Raw genomic sequence first — 25,996 nt, 5'->3', positions numbered from 1 at the left:
TTTGCTTAGAGTAAAACGTAAAAACACACTTAGCAGTTGTGAATTAGTCATTTGCCAAAGGTGGGTGATAATTTATGCCGCACTTGTAGTCGAAAAAGAAATTTACATTTACACTAAAATCTATACATTTTTCTTTTTTTTTTCCCCGAAGGATGGGCTAATTGTGTTTGCTGAATTGTTTCAAGTTGCAATGGGCTGGGAGACTGGAGTATCAATTTGCAAGGCTCTAGGGATTAAATTAGATAAACCCAAAGGGGAAGTAATTGGTGAATTGGGAAGCATTGCCTGAGTGTATGAAGTATTGTCTAAGGCGCTATAAAAGATTAATGGACAGTCAACTTGAAGTTTAAAAAAAAACAAACAAACACCAACTTAACTTTGATCCTGAATATCCTTAAACTAATAAGCAAATGACTTGCAACACACAAATAAAAATATAAGACTCTACACATGTGTCTACCTGCTTCAGCCTTGGAATAGCACTCCAAAAAATTAATGTGCTACCACCATTTAGAAAAATTATAAAGACCAGATTTTAAAATATTGTTTCTTTTTCCTGATCTCTCTTTTTTTTTTTTGAGTGTGAAAACCTGTTTTTAATCAAAATGTTCTCTCGTGATCTCTAATCAGTGACCCAAAAGCACATTGACTCCCTACAGGCATGCTTCGCTTGGCCCAGGTAAGGTATAAAGAATTACATGAGAAGTTGGATTTTTAAATGAATAGGTTAAAAGAAACATTTTTAGACTTTCTTGGGGGAAAAAAAAATCAGAAAATCTGGTGTATTCCTGTGTCAAAGTGCATGCTGGAGCTTAACATCAGCCTTCAGGGTCAAATGAACCTGAGTTCTCCTCTCTGTAATGGTCCCTCTGGACCCTTCCTGTGACCCCAACCTAAAGGCTCAGTAGCTTTCCGGTTAGCTTCCCACGTGATACAACATTTTTCTCACTGTAAAGGAATGTCTAGCCTTACCCCTATCATGGAAACTAGACTGGGACAGCCACATGCTTTATGACACCCAGGCTGTCCCCTTCAGATACGATCACTTCCCAGCTCCTAGGAGGAAAGTGCCTGAGAAGCGGAGAGAACCCATGGATAACAAGCCAGAGATTTGCAGTGTTCAGCGGTGACTTCCACTGAATATTCACGACAACCAGAGCCCGAGGCCAGCCCCGTTGTGTGCTGATTAAAGTACCCTGTAGCGTCGCAACCCAAAGCAGCAGTTGGCCCTGATTCTTGTGGAAGCATGCCAAAAATACACTCCCACTTAAGAAAATTGAATATGATCTGTGCAAAGAGGATGGCCCAACTCGATCTCAATATGACAAGGAGTAACAGAGCTGTGCGCCAAAGCGGCTTGCTCAAGGAAAAGGTTCAGCCTGACCTAAGTAGGTGTATCTTTGGGATTTGAAGAACCCAGCAACTTTGCAAATCAAGATGATGATAAAGACTAAAGCATAGTTAATATAAAACAGTAGGATTTGGGGGTTTCCCTGGTGGCTCAGCAGTAATCTGTCTGCAGAATCTGTCTGCAATGCAGGAACCGAAGGAGATGCAGGTTCAATTCCTGGGTCAGGAAGAACCCCTGGAGGAGGGCATGTCAACCCACTCCAGTATTCTTGCCTGGAGAATCCCATGGACAGAGAAGCCTGGCGGGCTGTAGCTCATAGGATTGCAAAGAATCGGACATGACTGAGTATACATACACATAGCATTTTTAATTCTTGTGACTATTCTGGCATCTTGCTAGAACACATTCTGAAAAAGAGATGAAAGCTACATTTCCACAGACGTGTGCTTACTCTTACATTTTTTCCCCTAAAGGAGACACCCATGGATAATAATGTTGCTGTCTCAAATCGAGCCAGAGAATGATGGATGAAACAGAAAAAAAGTTTTAATATACAGAATTTCTTGAAGATAGTGTGGGTTTGGTTCCGGTCCATTGAAATAAAGCAAGGCGTGTGACTTTTTTTTAGTTTGCCAGTACATATAAAACTCATGTTTACACAATGCCATAGTGTATTAAGTGTGCAATAGTATTGTGTCTAAAATTACAATGTGCATATCTTAATTTGAAATGCTTTATTGCTAAAAAGGCCTAACCATCATCTCAGTCTTTCGCAAGTCATAATCTTTTTTGCTGATGGAGGTTTTAAAACATTGTGAGCATTACCAAAATGTGGCCCAGAGATATGAAGTGAGCAAATGTTGTTGAAAAAACTGGCACCCATAGGCTTGCCTGATGCAGTGTTGCCACAGACCTTCAGTGTGTAAAAAACTACAATATCTGTGAAGCACAATAAAGCAAAGCATAGCAATACAAGGTATGCGTGGGTAATTTTTTTTTAATTTTTGCTTTTCTGGCCATTCCATGTGGCATGTGGGATCTTAGTTTTCCAATCAGGGATCAAACCCTCCACCCTCTGCATTGGAAGCATGGAGTCTTAACCACTGGACTGTCAGGGAAGTCCCTAATGATTACTTTTAGTCTTGTTGAGAATGTGAAGACCGCTTTGAGACATCGACTTAAAAGCTATGAACATTCTGAACAAGAAGAAGGAAAATCACGTTAGGCACTCAAACATTTTTTTAACCTAACTTCAAGGGTCTCCTGATTCTAACATGGAAATTACAACCTTTGATCACGTGAAATCTAAGAACAGAGCATCATCGCTAAAAATAAAGTATATGGAGTCAATTGCCTGCCATTGCCTCTGGCTCAGCCATGCTGTGTGTGAACAATCTGAGCCTCGATTTTCCTCATCTGCAAAGCAAGGAAAATGGCAACCCATAACTCATGGGCTTATCTGGAGGATAATTTGAAACTTGAATTCAAACCAAAGGCTGGCACAGTTGTGGGTACGTGGCAAGAGATCGACAAATGTTTGCTGAGCGTTCACTTTCTGATTTAGCAATGGCTGTGTTACAGTTTTCATGAAAGCCTTCAAGTGTATTTTATATTGGCATTCCTAACATTTCAAGCGCACCACAAAGATAATACATCATTTTACTATCTATTTATATTTAAAAAAGATTGCCAGAGCTTGACATTCTCAAAATCAAGTCGCAAGAAGAGGAGGACAACAGAAGAAGGAATAGGATACCGGTGGTAGAGAGGAGGGGAAGTTATAGCCCCACATGCAGGACAAAAGAGCATCCTTTGCACTTGACCACAGACCCCCCAACGATCTCAGCGGCACTTTCCAAGACAATCAGGTCTGAATCAACAGTCGACCATTTGGCTGAGCTCTTCAGTTAGTTCTATCAGACAATGAGTCGGTCCAACCATATCAGCCGTACACACGGCCAAAGCCTCAATCAGAAGTCCGGTCCAACTGGCCGAGGGGAGGCCAATCAAGAAGTGTTGATGTCTGAGTGAATTGACTGAGTGCTGAGCATCCTCGCAGATGTTGCTTCTTATGGTCCCTGGGGCCAGGGGACCTTCGGATGTCCGAGCCGTGATGCAACTCGGAGCATCCTATTTCTCCAGTGTATGCGTGCCTGAGGATGCGGATTGAGGCACAGCCTATCCGTGGATTCAGCAAGTGGTAAGATGGGAGAGCTCATGTTTCCTGTGCCAGGCAGTCCTTCAACCCAGATGGGCAGCCTTTCTTTCATGGGCAGTGAGTTCTAGAGCTTTCTGTGGCCAGTGAGCCTTTAAAGAAATATGACAGGACTGGGTTCTGTTTGAGGGAATAGGGTACATTCAGGAAAAGGGGATTAGGAGGCTCTCCAGCATTCCATTCTTTTCATGCCCAGATGCTGGGAATGCTTTTCCTCCTCTGCATTTTGACACATCTCTTAGCCACTTTCTGCCTTCTGCATCATTGTTTGCAATACATTTTGCAAAACAATCAAGATGTCATAGATGAGCAAACTAAGGCTCAGAAAGGTCTAGTTAGTTGCCCAAGGACACACAGCTGTCGCCATGGCACAGCCCTATGTCAGCTGCAGAGGCACCTGCTTTTCCCATGATAATATGCCATGTGTGTTATTAGTATTCATTTTTTCATTTATTTTATTCAGCCATTGGTGTGCAATCATGTCCCTGAATGCTGGGTGAATGTTTTGGTCAGTTCATTGATAAACCCATCCTGTCATCCCCTTCTCCTCCTGCCTTCAGTCTTTCCCAGCAACAGAGGATGAGATGGTTGAATGGCATCACCAACTCAATGGACATGAGTTTGAGTAAACTCTGGGAGATGGTGAAGGACAGGGAAGCCTGGTGTGCTGCACTCCATGGGGAAGCAAAGAGTCACACACGACTTAGCAACCAAACAATTGATAAACTACTTACAAAACCATAGTGTCTCTGTTAGAGTATATATATATATATATACAATATACATGTGCATGAGTGTGTATGTACGTGGGTAGCAGTGAACGAAGAGTGGGTCTCATGTTGTAGGGTTGGGGGGAATTCCTTCCCCTGACATTTGGCACTGCCTGGAGGGACTTTTCTATTGTTATGACTGGGTTATATGTGATAATATTAATAGCATATAATGGGTAGAGGCCAGGCATGTTGCTAAACATTCTATAATGTACAAGACAGACTCTGCTCAAAAAAGAGTTCTTAATACAAAGTATCAATAGTGCAAAGGTTGAAGAATCCTAAATATATATATGTATATACACACAGAGAGATATATACACTTTTGTATATATATACACATGTATTTGTAGAGTTACACATCACATATATTATATATACATATAACCCACCAATATATCTGTATACATTATATATACGTATTTTATGTACACACGTATTGTCTATCGATATCTCAATATCCACATCAATCTGTCCGTATTAGGAGAGAGGGAGGAGGAATGTGGAGATGAATATATCATGCATAGTGTGTATAAATATATATTGTTGTTGTTTAGCTGCTGAGTCGTGTCCAAATCTTTTGCAACCCCATGGACTTTATAGCCCACCAGGCTCCTCTGTCCATGGGATTTCCCAGGCAAGAATACTGGAGTGAGTTGCCATTTCCTTCTCCAGGGGATCTTCCTGACCCAAAGACTGAACCCATGTCTCCTGCATTGCAGGCAGATTTTATATTACTGAGTCACCAGGGATGCTCATAAATTGTGTGTGTGTGTGTGTGTGTGTGTGTGTGTGTATACGTGCATGCTCAGTTGCATCTGATTCTTTGTGATCCCATAGCCTGTAGCCTGCCAGACTCCTCTGTTCATAGAATATTCTCTCTCTCTCTCTCTCTCTCTGTATATAAACGTATAGTGCATATGTGTTTGTGTGTAGGTGTACATACAATTCAGTCTACCCATCTGTATTGTTTTCCAGGTGTGGATTTATTCATAATGCAGTCTTTCTGAAGACATGATGGTAGCAAAGAACAGACATACATTTTCTTTACTATAATTTCCAGATACAGCAAAACATTGTAAAGAACCCTCTTGCAATGCCCCAACCCAAACTAAATTCATCAAGTTCCCTGGCATACAAGTTTTTGCCATGAAATTGTACTACGTTTTGAAACATCCTGCTCAAAAATATGTCAGTCATCTGGAATGAAACAAAGGCTTTAATTAAACAACTGCATGTAGAAACTGGAATGCATAACCTGCCCAGTGAACTTCAAATTCCCTAATGCTACAGGGAATCACTGGCTTTTTCCAAGACAGTTCAAGGGGCCAGGAGGTGATTCGATCCTTGATGGGCCACACTCAAGCCCAGGAATTCAAATAAACACCAGCATTGAAACAGAAGTGCCCAGACTCAGTTAACGAGTATGAAAACTCTGTTGCTCTTTATGTTAGAGCTGGGCTGATTTGCTTTGGAATTCTGAACCATCAGTCCTCTAGTGGGTTTCTCATGTTCAAAATGCAACAGATACTTCTTTCTTGGCCCCTTTAACCCAAAAAGGCAAACTGATATAAATACTAAAAGCTCTACTTCATGGTAAAAAAATAAATTGTTTCTCCAACCCAAACCTCATGGCTTCATTTTCATTGTAGCCAAAACTGATATTGCTATACGTTAAGGCAATTCTGAGACAAGGTGTGAAAAAAAGTAAAAATGTCACATGAAAAATATTTTTGCCTCTTAAAAACATTTAAGGTAACATTTTTATCAGAATAAAAACCTTAAGAAAATAATATTCTTATATAGAAATTAATATAACATAATACGCTTATATTTTAACATACATGTTTCACACACATAATATGTATCAAATGGAGATTTAAAAATAAAATGCTACTGCTTTAGCTACCCCAGCTCCAAAAGATGAATGATGATATATAAGTATGACTGAATATTTTATGGAGATCACTGAATTAATATATGTAAAGCAGTTGATCAGTGTCTGTTATATAATGTTCCACAAATTTTTATTATTATTATCTTCATTATTATTAATATTAAAGCTTCCAGTTTCAACAAGGAGGGAGCTTTGGAATTCCATGAGAATTAAAATACTAGTCGACACTGAGAAATTTTTCCTTTTAGCACATTGAGCCATATGGCCTCAGTTCAAGTCATAGTTTCAAGTAGTCAGATGAATATAAATGACATTTATTTCCTTCCTGCAAGCCATAGGCCCCATTTTTATTCTTAAATGAATTATTGCTGATTCAAAGGAACACACATAAAACCTTAGCACATTTTAATAAGCTAACCATCTATATCAAAGGTTCAGGATAGTAAAACACTCAAATCGAAGACAAACACATTGTCACAATCTTAAAAGCGGGTAAAACAGTCTTAAAAGAGGTGCTTCTAAATGTTTTCTGATTTCATCTTTTCTTTCACACACACAGAGTGAGCCTGATTGGCCACTAAAGGCATTTATTTAAGGCTTTACCCAGGTGATCGTCTTTTCCAGAGAACATCCCAAAGTCCCTACATAAAAGGAAAAGTTGCCCCATGGTGGTAGCAAACTGTATTTTGGGAATGACAGGAAAGAAGAAAGGATGGCGGAAGGAAATGCGTATGTTATCTTTGAGACATTTAGAATTTGGAAGATGTGGAAGGTGGGGAGAACACAGAAGTGGGGCTCCCTAACAATGTGATTCTTGGGCCAAGGTTAGAAGGATGCCTGCACACGTGTGTGTGTGTGTGTGTGTGTGTGTGTGTGTGTGTGTGCGCGCTTGATTGCTTCAGTCATGTCTGACTCTTGGCGACCCCATGAACTATAGTGCACCAGGCTCCTCTGTCAATTGGATTCTCTAGGAAAGAATACTGGAGTGGGCTGCCATACCCTCCTCCAGGGGATCTTCCCCACCCAGGGATAGAACCCAGGTCTCCTGCATGGACAGGCAGATTCTTTACCACTGAGCCACCAGGGAAGCCGAGAAGGATGAGGTGAGGTTCATCTAAAAAAGAACAATGTACATGTTCTGGGCAGAGGAGGCAGCCTGTGCAAAGGCCGTGTGGAGGGCAGGAGCAGGTCTCTTTCAAGAACTTACAGGAGGGTAGTTGGTGCCAGGGCAGACAGCAGGGTTTCTTTTCCAAAGTCACACAGATGAAAACAAGCGCAACCAGGATATTAAGCAAGTGAGTCCCACTCTGAGTCTGAATTATTTGCCTTTTTTCTTTTTTTTTTTTTTTACTTTCCTTATTCTATTCTGATTTAGGCTAATAAGATTTGTAGACAGAAAACAAATATGTAAATGAGTTATAATCTGTGCAGCATTTAGAGCAGTGCCCAGTCCATAGACCGAGTTACATAAGGATCCGTTTATATTTTTATTATTAATCATCAGTGTTATATACAGAACACGAGTTTTACAGGTAGCTCAGCAGTAAAGACTCCACCTGCCAATTCAGGAGACTTAGGTTGGATCCCCGGGTTGGGAAGATCCCCTGCAGTAGGAAATGGCACCTCACTCCAGTATTCTTGCCTAGAAAATTCCATGGACAGAGGAGCCTGGTGGGCTACAATCCATGGGGTCCCAGAGTCAGACACGACAGAGCATGCCCGCACGCACACAACACTTGATGGAGGGCAAGGCCCAAATCTATTCTGTTCTCTGTTGATCCATTCAGATGCTGAGTAGATGCGGAGGAAGGAAGGGCAGAGGGGCTCATGGTCCCAGCTGGTCCTGAAGACCAGTGTGCCACTGTCTTCTGCAGGACAGGGCCAGTACCCAGATGCCAGATGGGGGGAAGCTATTTTCGGTGATGGCGTCTGGCACGCCAGCTAGCCCTCTGACATTTGTGTTGGCTGCTGCGTGGCTGTCCCTGGAAAGTCTGGGAAGCAGCTGGCCCTCCCCAAACCCCACCTCTCCGGAATCTGGCTGATGGGTGAGACAAGAACCTCCTCTAGGGAAAGTGGGCTTGCCTCTCCCCAAGCCAGCCCTTCCTAGATTCAGCTGGTATCAAAACCACAATTCAGAAAACACCTTTCCCAATAAATACAGAAATCAGCTGTCCTTAAGAGAGAGCATTTCCAGGAGGGCCCTGAGACAGGCGACTGGCTCGTGCATGGTGCTGTTCCACCAACAACAGGCGGGTGAGCTAAGGAAACCTAGACCTTTCACCACCCCTCTCACTCCTGGGTGCTTCTGATGGCCCTGCTGTTTGCCGAGAAACAGACATGTGGGCAAATCCAGATAGGACGGCCAGAGTCTTCCTTAGTCCTGACTGTCTTTTCAACAGACGGCTGAGTAATTCAGGGCACTGAACGCCGTGCCATGCCTATTGTGGCCAAGGGTTTTAAAAATAGAAAGTCACTCTATCAGTTCTACAAACGACGACTGAAAGCCACATAGAAGATCAGTACTGGGGAAGCAGACTGCAATATACTGCCTTACAAAGGGGAAGATACTCCCACTTTAGAGATAGCAGCTCATGAGATTACAAAAACAGATGGGCAAAAAGCCAACAGTGGCATCTTAAGGGTGATGGGGTGGCTGCATCTGGGAGCTCCGGAGCAGAAAGACATTCTGCCAGATTTTACAGCAACTGAGAGAGGAGCCGGTGGCTGCGTGCCATGCAGTCTTGGAACCACTGCAAAGAGGTTATAGGACTTCAGACACAACAAGAAGCGGGGAATTGCTATACTTTTTGCATATGTGATATTCCCCTCTCCCAAAATTGAGTTAAAGCAATATGGTGTTAAATAGGTCCTATTAACTCTGGTTCACCCTGAATATGGACTATCTGGGCTCCTGATTACATATCCCTGATGGCTCAGATGGTAAAGAACCTGACTACAATTCAGGAGACCCGGGTTTGATCCCTGGATTGGGAAGATCCCCTGGAGAAGGAAGAGGCTACCCACTTCAGTATTCTTGCCTGAGAAATACCATGGACAGAGGAGCCTGGCGGACTACAGCCCATGGGGTCGCAGTTCAGACACAACTGAGCGACTAACAGTGTCACACACAGAGATCTTAAAGTCCGACACTTGAGTAGGTGCTTTGATTTTTGAGTTATTAAATCTGAGAAAATGAAGGCTTAAGAGGAGCGTTGTTTAGCTATCCAATATAAATCACAAACAAGAAAAGGCTTGAGTTTCTGAGATGCTGAAGAGTGGAGCTGAGTCCAGATAGACAAAAGCCAGGCTCTTTCTGATCTGAGGGTTTATTTAAACAAGATGCTCACATTCTACCTAAATCCTTCCAGTTACTAATCAGCTGTGGTGCAATTCAGAAAACACCTTTCCCAATGAATATTGAAACTGGCTGTCATTAAGGGAGAGCATTCACAGGAGGGCCATGAGACAGTGATCGATATTCATATGGATCTGCGCTGCCTCATTGATTAATAGCCTTCAAGTGTAAAAACTGGAATGGTGATAATAAAGCATTATTTTTAGTGCAGGCTGACATAGGGCATTGCTTAGATCTAAATTTTCTTTTTAATTGAGCAATTTTTAATAAATAAATTGCCAGGAAGGAAAATGGGAGGGCTTCCCTCCATCCTAAAACAGGATATTCTTTGTGTGGCTTTTTTTTTAACCACTTTTTTTTTTTTTTTTTTGCCACACTGTGCAGCTTATGGGGATCTTAGTTCCCGGACAACCCCGACTGGGGATCAAATGCATGCCCTCTGCAATAGAAGCAGGGAATCTCAAACATTCAACCTCCAGGGAAATCCCAATAGGATATTGGCATCTTAATGCCACACGAAGGGGCAGCATCATATTCATTTCAAAAAAGGTTTGTTCATCAGCTCAAAGAGCGAAAGGCAGTCTTGCAGGCAGTCCCCACCCCTTACTATGCACACTTCCATTCCTAATATGTAAGTGACAGAGCTGCAAAAGTTCAAAGAGTGTTGCAAATGACTAGCTTCTCCTTGTTAGTTCACAATGTCTACATTTCAGAAATGAAGATCTTTCAACCAAAACGGGTTGCTACTGTATCTCTTTATCCTTTCCCTTCGGCTCAGTCTGCCAGAAGCTGTTGCCTCGGCCTCTTGGATGCAAAACCTGATCTAAGCCAAGAGCCAGAAATTCCACCGAGGATGGTCAGGCTGGCTCCTCCACTTTGCTGAACTTGAACAAGTTGCTGACTTCCTGTATCACCCATCTTTTAAATGGGAAATGAAAATGTGTATCCCAGAACTCTCCTCTCCTAAGGAATGCCAACACTTTAAAGCACTTTGAAAATATACGACGCCAAATGAATGTTTATTATTAGTGCGACTGCTACCGATGTGTAGATTTATATGCCTCTTAAAGAACCTTTCCTGCTTTACATTCTTCCTTCCAGTGAAGCATGTCTTGCGAAGAAGAATTCCACCCTGACACTTTGACTCGCCTAGCAAAAACTCATTAGACATTCCCTTTTTCAGACTGCAGCGGGGGAAATAAATTTCTTGGATCCAAGCTATAGCTATAAAAGCAAGTCTACAATAGGTCTCTGAAAATGGAATTGGGAGATGTTCGTGAATAATTCTCATGGGATGTATAAATTTTCTCTCTATTAAATGCTAAAAAACATCCATGTACCAAAATGGGGTGCCTTGTTTTTCTTTTTTTTTTTTTTTTTTTTTTTTCGGAAATTGAAAATGCCTTTGAATGCAGTCTATTACTGGCTTCTGATTTCTTCATTCAGGTCAAGGTATTTGGCAGGGTTTGGTGAGACAGCAAGTTTGCTGTTTTTCTTTTTGCATTATTATTATTATTATTATTCTACAATTTGCATCTAGAAAACCTCATTTTAAGTGCTGACTATGACCCAGAACATGATGTTTATATATCAGGCTGAGAACAAAGGCTTGAGGCTGTGTGTGTGCTCAGTCCTGTCTGACTCTTTGTGACTCCATGGACTGTAGCCCGCCAGGCGCCTCTGTCTGTGGAATTTTCCAGGCAAGAATACTGGAGTGGGTAGCCATTCCCTTCTCCAGGGGATCTTCCTGACCCAGGGATTGATCCCGAGGCTCGGTGTCTCTGGCATCATTGGTGCGTGGATTCTTTACCACTACGCCACCTGGGAAGGGGCAAGCTTGAGGCCGTCCCCCTTCTTTTCTGGGGATCAGACTTAGCGCCTGCTCTACCTTTCACTCTCCAAGGATAGATAGTCTTTCTTACCTTGTGGTTTTGCTGGCAAATGGCTAGAACCAAAAGCAATTGAATTTCCTGGCCTAGTTCATTCTTACACTTTCATGCTTTATGTAACATGTTATATATATATATATACACATATGTTATATGTAATTTAGTTTGCTAGAAGCTAAACCATCAAGGAGTTAGTCTTTTTTTCCCCCTAGAAGGGTTATCTTTTATTGATCTGGGAATGCTTGCTTTCAGCATAGGAAAACTTGTGGCAAGTCACAACTTGATCACCATGACCCACACATCTGACAAGGGTATGTATAGTATTTAGCCACTCAGTCATGTTTGACTCTTTGCGACTCCATGGGACTATAGTCCACCAGGTTCCTCTGTCCATGGAATTCTCCAGGCAAGAATATTAAAGTTGGTTGCCATTCCCTTCTCCAGGGGATCTTCCCGACCTGGGGATCGAACCCAGGTCTCCTGCATTGGCAGGCAAATTCTTTACCATCTGAGCCACTAGGAAAGCCCAACAAAGGTATAGGGCAACAGAAAATCCTCTTCTGAACAGAGGTGAACGCCATGGAAACAGAATAAGCATCCTCAGGGACTAATTTCCACACTGCTCCTTTCTTCATGATCCTCTGCCTCCTTGGGAGTAGTCTCAGTTTTGCTGAAACTGGAATGTATCAAAATAGAATTCAGCACGTTCCCATCTATTCTCTTAGGACCAGCCAAGCCAGTCAAGATGGAAATTCGTCCATTGGCTAAACAGTCAGGAGAGCTCCCGTTGAGCAGTGATTGACTTTTTGGCTAAGCTCAGCAGAAAGGAAGCTTGTGGTCAATTAGCTTTTCCCTTAATAGGATTGTGTTGGGCAAAATAAACTAGAATAAGAAGTGGAAGGGAAACTGCCATTTAATAAATTCTCAAATATTGCCAAGTCTGCCTGAGACATACGTAATAAATAAAAGAAGGGTTCAAAGTTCACAGGCTGTCACCTTGTGCTATAGTCGCATTCCCCACTGGAAAGGCACAGCCTGGAGAAAGAGAGCGATATCCAGAAGCCAAGCATATGTGTATACCTTTAAGCATTCCACCAGTGCGTACTTAAAGGCAAAGCAGAGTTTGTAGCAATTTCAGGACTATAATAATGATCATTTCTACACATGGATCTCATTTAACAAGCTCTGATGGGAGGGCTTACTCTATATCAAGCACTGTGTTAGTCAGTAGAGCTGTATTCCTGAATAAGACAAAGAAAAAAATAAATCAGAGAACAAACTTATGGTTGCCAGAGGGGAAGGGACAGGAGGAAGGGCAGTTAGGAAGGGAGTTTGGGATGGACATGTACACCCTGCTATATTTAAAACAGATAACCAACAAAGATCTATTGCATAGAAGATGGAATTCTGCTCAATGTGTCAGCCTGGAGGGGTGGGGAGTTTGGGGGAGAATGGATACATGGATATATGCAAGGCTGAATCTCTTTACTGTTCACCTGACTCTATCACGCCATTGTTAACTGGCTATACTCCAACATAAAACAGAGGTTTTTTTTTTTTTTTTTTTTTTTTTAAACTACAAGCGGTACGAAAAGTTTTGAAGTAATAGACAAGGTGCCCTGGCAAAGAATGCAGAAGTTGGAGTCACTAGCTTGAAAAAGGTGGTTAGAGAAGGGCTAATTTTTTCTATTTCCAAAAGTTCCTTTTTCTTTAAAATTTTTATTTACTAGGCATATAATAAGATGCTCACAACTCAAAAAGACAGATGCACCCTGATGTTCATTGCAGCACTGTGTACATGGAAGCAAATGTTCACTGACAGATGAATGCATAAAGAAAATGTGGTACATCTATGCAATGGAATATTACTCAGCTGTAGAGGAGAGCTTTAGAGAGGTGACTCACAGCTGGACCGTGGACAGCTTGGGACACGTCACTGCCAATGGGGTGAGAATGAGGAAAGAAAGAGATTAATTTAGGGAGGTTGGTAGTAGCCAGACTTTGAGGGTTTTATATGAAGGTGGTTGGCATTAACTTTAAGTGCAGGGGGGATTTGAGGCATGCATGTATTCTGGGATGGACTCTTTGGCTGCTGGGAGAAGAATCAAGTGGAAGCGAAGAGAAGAGTAGTAGGAAACATACATATTACCATATGTCAAACAGCTGGTGGGAATCTGCTGTGTGACTCAGGGACTTCAAACCGGCGCTCTGTGACACCCTAGAGGGGTGGGAAGGGGTGGGAGGGAGACTCAAGAGGGAGGGGACATAGGGACACCTGTGGCTGATTCCTGTTGATGCAGAAACCAATACAATATGGTACAGTCATTGTCATCCAATTAAGAATAAATACATTCTTGAAAAAAATGAAAAAAAGAGTAAACAAGCAAACAAAAACAAGTAGTAGGGAATGCAGCCCTTCACAGTTGTCCAGGAAAGGGCAGTGGCACCCTGACTGATGTGGAGATGAAAAGAATAATAATTGTTGAGAAACAGGGGACATAGATTTGACACATTTGCTCAACATGTGGCAGCTAAGTTCCTTATATATGTGATCTCAATCTTCAAAGAAACTCTACTGAGTAGGAATTACTTGAATGCCAGTGGGTGTCGTGGAAAGTGCGTGGGGTTATATGTTCGTTATATGTCCATTAACAGCTTCCAGGAACTATTAGCTTGTCTGAACCTTGCCATCACACAAAGACATAGGCAACTCTTGCCCTTCTAGCAAAAAAAAAAAAAAAAAAAAAAAAAGTGGCTCATGCAAGTTGTATATTTTTCCTTTGGCTGCACCCTAGGTCTTTTTGTGTGTGTCTGTGTGTGTTTTTAAATAACTATTTAACTATTATTTAATTTAATTATTGGGGTTTCCCTGATAGCTCAGCTGGTAAAGAATCTGCCTGCAATGCAGGAGACCCTGGTTCGATTCCTGGGTCAAGAGGATCTGCTGGAGAAGGGATAAGCTACCCACTCCAGTATTCTTGGGCTTCCTTTGTGGCTCAGCTGGTAAAGAATCCACCTGTAATGTGGGAGACCTGGGTTCAATCCTGGGTTGGGAAGATCCTCTGGAGAAGAGAAAGGCTACCCACTCCAGTACTCTAGCCTGGAGAATTCCATGGACTGTATAGCCCATTGAAGAATTCAGTGGCATTTGAAGCCTTCACAATGCTGTGCAACCGCCACCTCTGTCTAGTTGCAAAATATTTCATCATCCCAAATGAAAACCCCATACACATTAAGCAGTTTCTCCTCACCCCCATTCCCACTGCCCCGGGCAACCACTAATCAGCTTTCTATTTCTATGGATTTATCTAGTCTGACCGTTTCATGTAAGTGGAATCCTACAACGTGTGACTTTTTGCGCTTGGCCTCTTTCACACGACATCATGGTTTTGAAGTTCACCCATGTGGTATCCTGTCAGTACTTCATTCCTTCTTAATGACTGATTCATATCCCATTGTGTGTGTAAACACAGTTGGTTTCTCCATTCATTCATTGATGGACATCTGGATCGTTCCCAGCTCTTGACTCTTGTGAGTGATGCTGCTGTGAACATTCACGGACAAGTATTTGTATGACTTTCTGTTTTCAGTTCTTCAGGGGTATCTACCTAGCACTGAAACTGCTGATTCGTAGGATAATGCTAAAACTGCATATTAAACTTCCTGAAGAACCCCTTTTTACCTTTTGAGTTCAGCTAGGATGATGAGTGATCTGGATAAACTACCTGCCCTTAGAGGCTGCGGAGTAGTGGGCATAGATATTATCTCATCAATATCCTTATGAATTCTCTAATACTGTAGTCACACTAATCACCATAGGCCATTTCTGACTCATTCTGCACATGCCCAGGTACAAGGCCTCCTATCACTCTTTGCCCAGAAAGCAAACACTTTCTAACTCCATGGGTCATTCTGTTGACTGGATGGGAGTTGGACCTATGGGAGTCTCTTTGCTACTACGTGGACAAAACCCACATGACCCAGATAACCACACTTGGCCCATACTGAATTCTGAAAAAAGTAGATCATGAAGAACATTTTCTGTTTAATCAAAAGGCCCCTGGTGCTCAGAGTGTTTGCTCAGCTTTCACTGGAGGCAAATCCTGATTCTGCAACTCAGAACCAAGTCTTTTGGATCCCGTATCTCCAAAGACCAGGGGCTGGTTGCCTGAGGTCTCAGAGGGAAAGCAACTTTGGCAGGAGCAAACTCGTTTTCCTAAAGTGAGGAACTGTCAGGTAGGTCTAGAAATAAAATGACCTGCCCTGTGCAGTAACGATTCTGCTGGGTATAAATAAACTGAAGAAAAATTGGGGAGAAAGTTTTAAGTCCAGAGAGCAACATTGCAACAGTGCTGGCTGACTTCAGGGATCTTAAGGTCACTTTTTACTCCAAGGGGCTCTCTCCTCTATCTCCAGTGCCTTGACTGATTTTCAGGAACAAGTTCCCGAGTGAACACAGCAGAAGCCACTAGGAGAATTCCAACTTCATCGCTTGGTTTGGGTAATAAAACCAACCCAGCCTTCCTGTCCTACACTGATGGGGGGCTGAATCTGCCACGCCGCGGTTCGCTATGGCCTGCTGGGTCACCTCTTCTCTGTAACAAGCTGATCCAGTACTGATCTGTGGATCTGAAAGTCAGGCTGGTAAATCGGTTCACTGAGAAATTGGAAATGTTGAGCCAGAACAAGGTGTGAATGCAGAAATACAGACCCTTCTCCAACACACATAAGAGTAATTATTGTATTCTTTTCTGCCTTGTCCTCTAGGTCATGAGCCCCAAGGGAAGAGGTGCTGTGTTTCTTTTTGCTTACTTCTTATTTCTCAAGTGGCTCATACATTGCCTGATACAAGGACTGATTCCCAGCAGGGGAGGGAAAAATAGTGGAGTAAATGAATGAATGGGAGGAGAAAAGAATGACATGAAGAGGATGTTTTCTCTTAATTTCTCTTCTGTTCTTTCCTTTTCATCTCATGACACTAATATTTTCAAGTATCTATCTCTGAATAATGGAGTCATCTACGAAAGATAAGAAAATGTAACCAGGCCATCTCCATACGTCCTTTATAGGGCAAGTTCCAACACATCATTATCTTTAAGGTTAATGTACAGAAAGCTTAGCAGTTTCATTTCATTTTTGAGGAAATTTGGACCATCTCAGGGATTCATCAGTTTAGGGGGGAAAAGTACGTCTTTGTGAACTACTTTAGTGTCTTGCAGAAGATTGCAATGAGTTATTGGGACATTGCAAGGTTTAAGACTAATGCTTTCTGAAGCATGAAAGAAGTAGCTGCAGCCTTTTTTTCCCTTTTTATGTTTAAATTACTTTGCTTCTTACTTGACTACTTTTTCTGACCTTTTAGAGTGCTTCCTTCTTTATATTTCTCCTTGAGCTCCTTAACCATTTCTTAAAATAGTTTAGATACATCTCTCATGAGTTCTTCTTTCTTAGCCTTCTGTTTCCCATCCTTTCCGCTCAGCTTCTCCTCACTTGACCCTTCCATATAAAACCCTGCAATATCATTATACTCTTTGCCCCACTCCATCCATCTTTTTCTTTGTCTCCCAATGCAGTAGGTAATATGAAGCTATGGATCTATAAAACACTCACTTCTCATTTTCAAGTGAAAATAAAGTTACAACCAAGGAGTTCTTTTTTTTTTTTAATCCATTTTTCCCCAAAATGAATATAATGGGAAATTTAGTCAATTCTACTTAACCTTTTGAACATTAAACCTTTGGATTAATGCTATTCATGTTGCTCTGCACTGAGCTTTGACAGAATCAGTCAGTTCAGTTCAGTTGCTCAGTTGTGTCTGATTCTTTGTGACCCCATGGACTGCAGCATGCCAGGCTTCCCTGTCCATCACCACCTCCCGGAGCTTGCTCAAACTCATGTCCATCAGGGAACAGAATACAGGGAACCAATAAAGTGCAGAGAAAAAGAAGATTCGGAGGATCCTTGCACATCAAGATCTGCATCGAGTTTCCGCTACTTTATAGCTGTGTGGTCTTGGACAAATTACTTAAAATTACCTCTCCGGTTTCCACTTTCCCCATTGGTGAAATCTGGTTGCTATTACCTACTTCAATGAGTCATCAGGGAACTTAAATTAAATGATAGCACCTATTTAGAACTCCCACACAGCAGATACTCAGTTAAGAGAGTCCTAATGATGATTTAGGCTTTGAATCAGCAAACTTTTATTGAACTCTTTTGATAACGATGGTGGGAGAGGGAAATGAGAAGGAGCCCTTGATTTTCATCCTAATATGTGAGTTAAAGAAGGCTGAGTGCCAAAGAATTGATGCTTTTGAACTGTGGTGCTGGAGAAGACTCTTGAGAGCTTCTGGGACTGCAAGGAGATCAAACAGGTCAATCCTAAAGGAAACCAGCCCTGAATATTCATTGGAAGGACTGAGGCTGAAGCTGAAGCTCCAATAGTTTGGTCACCTGATGCAAAGAGCCGACTCATTGGAAAAGCCCCTGATGCTGGGAAAGATTGAGGGCAAGAGGAGAAAAGGGCGGCAGAGGAGGAGATGGTTAGGTATCATCACTGACTCAACGGACATGAATTTGAGCAAACTCGGGGAGATAGTAGAGGACGGTGGGGGAGCTGGTATGCTACATTCCATGGGGTAGCACAGAGTCAGACACGACTTAGCAACTGAACAACAACTGTGAGTTACAATCACCAGTGGTTTTTCCATTTTATTTTGGGGATGAATAAACTCTCCAGCTCTAACTGGTTATAAAGTGTCATCTGGTTATAAAGAATCATTCATCTATAAAGTATTTAATGGGAAGTTACTTTGTGGTCACAAACAACAGTGAGCAATGCTTGCTCTCCTAACACTCATCTGTGCTGTGTCCCCATAAGGCAGTGATTCTCAACAAGGTAAATTTGCCTCCGGGGCACATAGGTCAATACTGGTTTTTACAACTGTATGGTATCCACATCTAATGGCTTGAGTCCAGGGATGTTGCTAAACATCTGTTCAAAAGAACCCCACAACAAGAAATCATCTCACTGTGGAGAAACCCTGCTATAAGGGGAGGATCAGGAATGTGAACTAATCCATCATTAAGGCAAGGAGTGAAAACACCCAAGACAGACTTCATCACTTTGGGCTCTCCCAAAAGCTAAGCTGCAATTATGAGATTAGAGTTCCTGCAACAGCCATGGGTAGGAAAGGATTCCTGGGCATCAAGGCTAGGTGGTGTGGCTCAGCCTGGGGGCAGGGGCATGGACCAAATGCCCTCTGTGAGTGCCCTGTCTGTGCCCCCTGCTGCAATGACTAGCCTGGGAGCACTTGGGTGTGCAGCTGGCAGTCTTGCCTCTGCAGTTCAGTCAGTGTTGTTGGACTCTCAAAGCTGCCCCCAGGGAACCCGCTGTGTGTAAAGAGCTGCAGAAGCAGCACTTCAGTAGAGATAGTTAGATAAATAATCCTGAATGAAATTGCATGTTTTTAAGTGCTTTATTAATACGGTTGGGTAGAGAGCATGCTAAATTCCTACATTGTGGAGATGAAGGTTACAAGAAAGGGATTATGTGGAGAGAGCTAAATGAGAGGGGGCAGGGGAAGAAAGGGACAAGCAAAGGCAAATTTCTCCATCATGTGTGTGTGAGTGTGTGAGACAGAGAGATACACAGTGAGGATGGAGATGCATGGATATAGATCTCATGGTGTATTTAGAGACAGTCCAGGGGATGTACCGACACATTGTATAGGCTGCAATGTACAAGTGAAGTGACGGGATACTACTACACCAGGATTTGGAAACTCAAACGCTTCCAGTGCTGAATAGTTTCCATAAAAGACTGAAGCTGGCCAGGTGAAATTCCAGAAAGCACGCATTGCCAGAGGGGATAACCATATCTCAACTCCAAGTTATTTTTATCTTGGCGGGATGGGGAGAAGCCAGAAATTCATATTTTTATGTGAAATGTTATTTGTTGATCACATACATGCACACACCACATGAACAAAAAAAAAACAAACTTTTTTTTTAAAGATTCTGTCTGTAAGTCATGAAGTCCGTTTGCCTGTATGTGAGCCTTGAGTTTGTAATCTCCTCAGTTCAGTTCAGTTCAGTTGCTCAGTCGTATCTGACTCTTTTTGACCCCATGGACTGTAGCATGCCAGGCTTCCCTGTCCATCACCAACTCCCACAGCTTGCTCAAACTCATGTCCATAAAGTCAGTGATGCCATCCAACCATCTCATCCTCTGTCGTCCCCTTCTCCTGCCTCAACCTTTCCCAGCATCAGGGTCTTTCCAGTGGCACACTTCTTTGCATCAGGTGGCCAAAGTATTGGAGCTTCAGCATCAGTCCTTTCCATGAATATTCAGGACTGATTTCCTTTAGGATGGACTGGTTGGATCTCCTACTCGGGTCTTATTTTAATGATGTAATTTGTGTATTTATTTATTTACAGAGAGGACTATATTAGACAAGAGCAAGGATATTGAAGTAAATATAAATAGTCCTCTCAGTTAGCTGGGACCTTAGACTCATCATTGAATTTCCTTGTGTTGCCTTTTCTGGTTTGGGAGTTTGAGTCTGAAAGATCTATTTTACGAAGTCATTGTTAGCAGAAAATGTTTAACTATGTAAGCACTTAGCACTGTTCCAATATCAGACAGAGCCAACATATGTTGGCTCCTTTCTCCCCAAGGAAGCAAAGCTGAAATAAGTTGTTATGGCAGGCAGGGGAAAAAAACAGAATTTTGTCCCTGGAATGTTCAGGCAGGCAGCTGGACAGTTGTTCTAGGTCCCTCCCCTCCACCTCTTTCTACTTGATTCTCTTAACTGAGGCCCTAGAGTGGACATTTGTCCCCTGCATCTGCTAACAATGCCTGCCTCCTTCTGACAAGAAAAGTATCCTGCATTTCTTTGAAGAAAAACTCATTCTACAACTTTAGTCTTACATAGTATCAAACCATCAATATATACGGGGTCTTATACATCCTTGGTGGAGAAGGCAATGCCACCCCACTCCAGTACTCTTGCCTGGAAAATCCCATGGACGGTGGAGCCTGGTGGGCTGCAGTCCATGGGGTTGCTAAGAGTCAGACAGGACTGAGCTACTTCCCTTTCGCTATTCACTTTCACGCATTGGAGAAGGAAATGGCAACCCACTCCAGTTTTGTTCTTGCTTGGAGAATCCCAGGAATGGGGGAGCCTGGTGGGCTTCTGTCTATGGGGGTTGCACAGAGTTGGACATGGCTAAAGTGACTTAGCAGCAGCAGCAGCACCAGCGTACATCCTTGGTTCCAAATCTGTCTAATCAGGATATTCTATGCTCCTGATCAAAGTAATGGGTTCAAGGATGAGTATGGGATACCGAAAAGTTAGTTTTGGAATGTTGCCTTGCACAGCTGGGGAAAAAGATACTCTTTTATGCTGATCTTGATAACCTGAGAGGGTATCAGTCCAGAGTGTTGAGTGAACATCTTTTTACCATTTAGGGAGCATGTGTCATGGAATAAAGTTGACACCAAGAAAAGGAGAGCCTAGAGATATACCAATGCACATTTGGTCACCTTGATCCAGCCATGCCTGAAACCCATATGGACATTAAATTGCAGGTTTTAAAAGAACAATATTTACCATTTTTTTTTCTTACTGAAGTTAGTCTATTTGGATTTCCATCACTTATAAACTAGAGTTTGGAGAAAAAAACACTACCCCCACAGGTTGGTTAATGTTTAACACAAGGTTCAGTCACGTCATGTCATGGGGTCCATGGAAGGGAGACAACCTGCAAACTGACATTGAGATTTGTACTTTCTGTTGATGATACAGCAGATAAGTGCAGAGCTTTGAGGAAAGACCTTAGTTGGCCATCTAGCACCTCCATCTACTATCTGGGGACTTGGAGCAACTTACTTACACTTTTCTTACTTTATTAGGATTACTACATAACCTTCCATAGAAAGTCACTGTAAGGACTAAACAAAGTGATAATAATCTATTTTTGGAACTCTGTCTGGATATCAGATGGGCTTCCCAGGTGGTGCAGTGGTGAAGTATCTGCCTGCCAGTGCAGGAGATGCAGGAGACCCAGGTTTGATCCCTGACTTGGGGAGAATTTCTAGAGAAGGAAATGGCAACCCACTCCAGTATTCCTGCTTTGAAAATTCTATGGACAGAGGAGCCTGGTGGGCTACAGTCCATGGGGTTCCCAAAGAGTCCGCCATGACTGAGCAACTGAGCATGCGTGTTGGATATCTGACCCTTGGCTTACTGCTTTTTATGCGTCATCTAATTCCTATAGCAATTTAAAGAGAAGCATGTCACAAAAACGTCTTAGCCTAGTGCCTGACATATTGCAGATGCTCAATAAAAAGGATTTTGTTGGAGGGAAAGAGTGGGAGTGTGGGACTAGCAGATGTAAACTATTATAAATAGGATAGATACACAATAAGGTCCTGCTGTATAGCATAGGGAATGGTACTCAATATTCTGTGATAAACCAGAATGGAAAACATTTTCAAAAATAATGTCTATGCATGTATAGCTGAGTCATTGCGCTGTATAGTAGAGACTGACACAGCATTGTAAATCAAGTATACTTCAATACAAAGTAAAGCATATAAATGAAAAAGAAGAAAAGAATTCTGTCGTCATCCTCACTGTCTTCATCACTGAGGTGGAGTGCAACGCTACTCAAAGTCAAAGTCCCTCAGTCACCTAGGGATCACGTGAAAGTTCAGATTCTGAACTTCGTGTGTACGAGGGAGCCCAGAATTCTGAATTGCCAACCAGTCCCTAAGTGATGCTGATGGTGCTGGTCTTCAGAGGATGTTCTGAATAACAAGGATCCAGGTCCCCCCACCCCCGCCCCAGCCAGGAGAGCCCAAAATGACAAGCCTAGTTGACTGGGACTTAATTATTGAATTTTAATCAAGCAATCATTCCATTCAGAGACCTGACCTCCCCCCATCCCAACACACTAGACTGAGAAATCTAAATACTTGATGCTCAAACTTTTCTGATGCTAATTAAATCAAAAGCTCTGAGGGAGGGGCCCAGACAGCAGTATTTTTACAGCTTCATAATTTGCAGGCAAGATTAAGAACCTCTGGACTAGAGGTCCCTGGGGAGGAAAAGCATAGACCAAGGGTAATGATCACTTCCACTAATTCACAAAGGCAGAGTTCAAATGTCACATGGCCTGTTGATCTCTTTTGATAGAGTAAGTATACTGATATAAAATCTGTTAAACTTTATTACTAACATTTAGCCAAACATATTATTTTTGCTTAACCATGACTAAAATAAGCCATTTTGTAATTGAAATACTGGTATTGTGGATATCTTCCCATTAAGTGATTGCATTAAGCCAGTTCCTCAACTGAGATTTTTGTAGACAAGGGAGGAATCAGGGTAGCAAATGTTATTTGAAAATCTAGTTCCTGCAAAGCCTAGAAAAATCAACTTAAGCAGTCAACTGTTCATCCCAATGGTCATAAATTAAAAATACATATTAATAATATATACTATATTTTAAGCATGTTCTTATTATTCATATTATTTCAGAAGTGCATGAGGACTCTGAAAAGTAATTAGCTGTTCCTATCCCGATATATGTCTACATTCAATGTGGGACTTTTAAATTATAAGATGTGCTCACCCATCAGCCACGAGAGACACAAGGATTTTAATAAAGAAATTGCTATTTCTAGGGGAAAGACTGTCCTTTTGGTTCAGGAAGTGTCCCCATTTCTATCAGACAATATAGATGACCAGGGATAAGTTCTCTGCCTCTGCCCACCTTGCTCACTTCCTTCTACACAGAAGGCAGCATTGAGGGAAGAAATTGCATATTCTACATTTTTCTGTGTTTCATAACATCCAACACTCTTCCCACATAGCAGAGAATTGAGTCAACACTTCTATTACTATATCTCACAGGCATGAGACAGTGAAATAGATTAACCTGTAAGAGCACAGCTTGGGAGTTATGCTAACCTACTGCAGGCTTGACCTCCCGGAAAATTCTCGGCTGAGTGGATTTACCTGTAAAATGGGAGTTTTGCCAAATATTGTACCTCCTACACGCAAAACACTTATATCCAATCTATCATATTATATTCCTAACATTAGCAATACTAATTCACCATGGCTGAATAAAAGAAACTTTGGCTTTTTCATGAAGATGGCACTAAAGGCAAAGAAGGAAGTTCCTGCCCCTTTCAAAGCCGAAGCCAAAGCAAAGGCTTTGAAGACCAAGAAAGCAGTGTTGAAAGGCGTCCACAGCCACAAAAATACAAGGTCTGGATGTCACCCACCTTCCAGCAGCCCCAAACACTGAGGCTCAGGAAGCGGCCAAAATATCCTCGGAAGAGCACCCCAGGATAAACAAACCTGACCACTGGGCCATCCTCAAATTGCCCCTCACCACCGCGTCAGCCATGAAGAAAATAGGACACCACACCACACTGGCATTCACTGTGGGTGCCAAGGCCAACAGGCGCCAGAGGAAACAGGCTAAGCAGAAGCTCTATGACATTGACAACAGCTATGGTCAACACACTCATGATGGAGAGAAGAAGGCATACGTTCGACTGGTTTCTGACTGTGATGCTTCAGATGTTGCCAACAAAATTGGGATCATCTAAACTGAGTACCCTGGTAGATCAGAGGTTAAAGTGTCTGCCCGCAATGCGGGAGACCCAGGTTCTATCCCTGGGTTGGGAAGATCCCCTGGAGAAGGAAATGGCAACCCACTCCAGTATTCTTGCCAAGAGAATCCCATGGATGGAGGAGCCTGGTGGGCTACAGTCCACGGGGTCGCAAAGAGTTGGACACGACTGAGCAACTTCACTTCAAACTGAGTCCAGCTGGCTAATTCTAAATATAAAAGTTTTCTATATTAAAAAAAAAGACACCTTGGTTTGGTTTCTCTTTTCATATCTATCGGTAAAGCCCACCAAGAACACCTATCAAACCACTGGCTGTCAAATTCTGGACTCAGAGAAAAATCTTCTCACCTGCTCTGAGCATAGGAGGCACACATAGTTCCACTTGGACCTGTGAAGACCCCCCTGGAGGTCTTACCTGTTTATAACTCCAACCTCAAACTTGAGTTCTTAGGTTGACCTGGCCATGACCTGCTCTGTATTCCAGAGCAGGAGAAGCTCTAACCCTAACCCTTGGAGAAGCAAGGAGCCTGCCCTCAGAGAGCTACACAGAAGGCTGCATTGAGGGAAGAAATTGCATATCTAAACAGAAATCTGTCCTTCCATCAGACTTTAACTCACCAGAGCCTTCCAGGAAGCTGAATGGATACAGGAAGGCACAGTGCCATAGACCAAAGGAGTCTATGCTGAGTAAGCAGGACCCTCATAGAAATAAAGTCACCACAAAACTTAGAAGAGTAAGGATCCTGGACACATACCCTTCTTAGTAAACCACTGAACAATGCCTTTATGTGGAACACTGCAGTCTTTCCTGGCCAGTACCTTGGAGAGCTCTGTGCAGCTTGCATCCCTTCCTGCTTCCTAGTAGAATAACAATTGCTTCTCTACGAAAATGAAGTCACTCAGTCGTGTCTGACTCTTTGCGACCCCAAGGACTATAGTCTATCAGGCTCCTCTGTCCATGGGATTTTCCAGGCAAGAGTGTTGGAGTGGATTGCCATTTCCTTCTCCAGGGGATCTTCCCGACCCAGGAATTGAACCCGGGTCTCTCGCATTGCAGGCAGACGCTTTACTGTCTGAGCCACCAGGGAAGCCCATTTTTTATGTCGTTCCTGGCCAGTACCTTGGAGAGCTCCTTGCAGCGCTCCTTGCAGCTTGCATTGCTTCCTGCTTCCTAGTAGAATAACAATTGCTTCTCTATTCCGGCTCGCAAATAGGTTCACCAGAACCATTTCCCTAGATTCCATATATATGCATTACTCTATGATAATTGGTTTTTCCCCCGCCTCTAACTTACTTTAGTCTATATAACAGGCTCTAGGTTCATCCACCTCACTACAATTGACTCAAATTCATTCCTTTTTTATGGTTGAGTAGTTGACTCATTGGAAAAGACCCTGATACTGGGACAGATTGGGGGCAGGAGGAGAAGGGGACAACAGAAGATGAGATGGCTGGATGGCATCACCGACTCGATGGACATGAGTTTGGGTAAATTCTGGGAGTTGGTGATGGACAGGGAGGCCTGGTATGCTGCAATTCATGGGGTCTCAAAGAGTCGGACACGACTGAGCAACTGAATTGAATTGAATATTACATTGAATACGCGTGCCACAACTTCTTTATCCATTCATCTATCAGTGGATAAAACAGATAGCTAGCAGGAAGATGCTGAATGGCACAAGGAGCTCAAATTGGTGCTTTGTGATGGCTTAGACCTTAGCCGTCTAGTCAAGGCTATGGTTTTTCCTGTGGTCATGTATGGATGTGAGAGTTGGACTGTGAAGAAAGCTGAGAGCCAAAGAATTGATGCTTTACAACTGTGGTGTTGGAGAAGACTCTTGAGAGTCCCTTGGACTGCAAGGATATC

The 25,996-nt window shown here is 42.6% G+C and overlaps 1 protein-coding gene and 1 pseudogene across 14 annotated transcripts in view; one reads left to right on the top strand and one right to left on the bottom strand.

The window, feature by feature from the left end:
• RBFOX1 (RNA binding fox-1 homolog 1) overlaps positions 1 to 25,996 on the bottom strand; it is a 2,416,982-nt gene that overhangs the window by 495,560 nt on the left and 1,895,426 nt on the right. The gene's annotated exons all lie outside the window — the stretch shown is intronic.
• On the top strand, positions 23,637 to 24,105 carry LOC105604641 (large ribosomal subunit protein uL23-like; annotated as a pseudogene).

Source organism: Ovis aries, chromosome 24 (assembly GCF_016772045.2).
Source record: "Ovis aries strain OAR_USU_Benz2616 breed Rambouillet chromosome 24, ARS-UI_Ramb_v3.0, whole genome shotgun sequence".
Classification (NCBI taxonomy): Eukaryota; Metazoa; Chordata; class Mammalia; order Artiodactyla; family Bovidae; genus Ovis; species Ovis aries.
The sequence above is the reverse complement of the archived record's forward strand: the minus strand, read 5'-3'. Positions and strand labels throughout refer to the sequence as shown.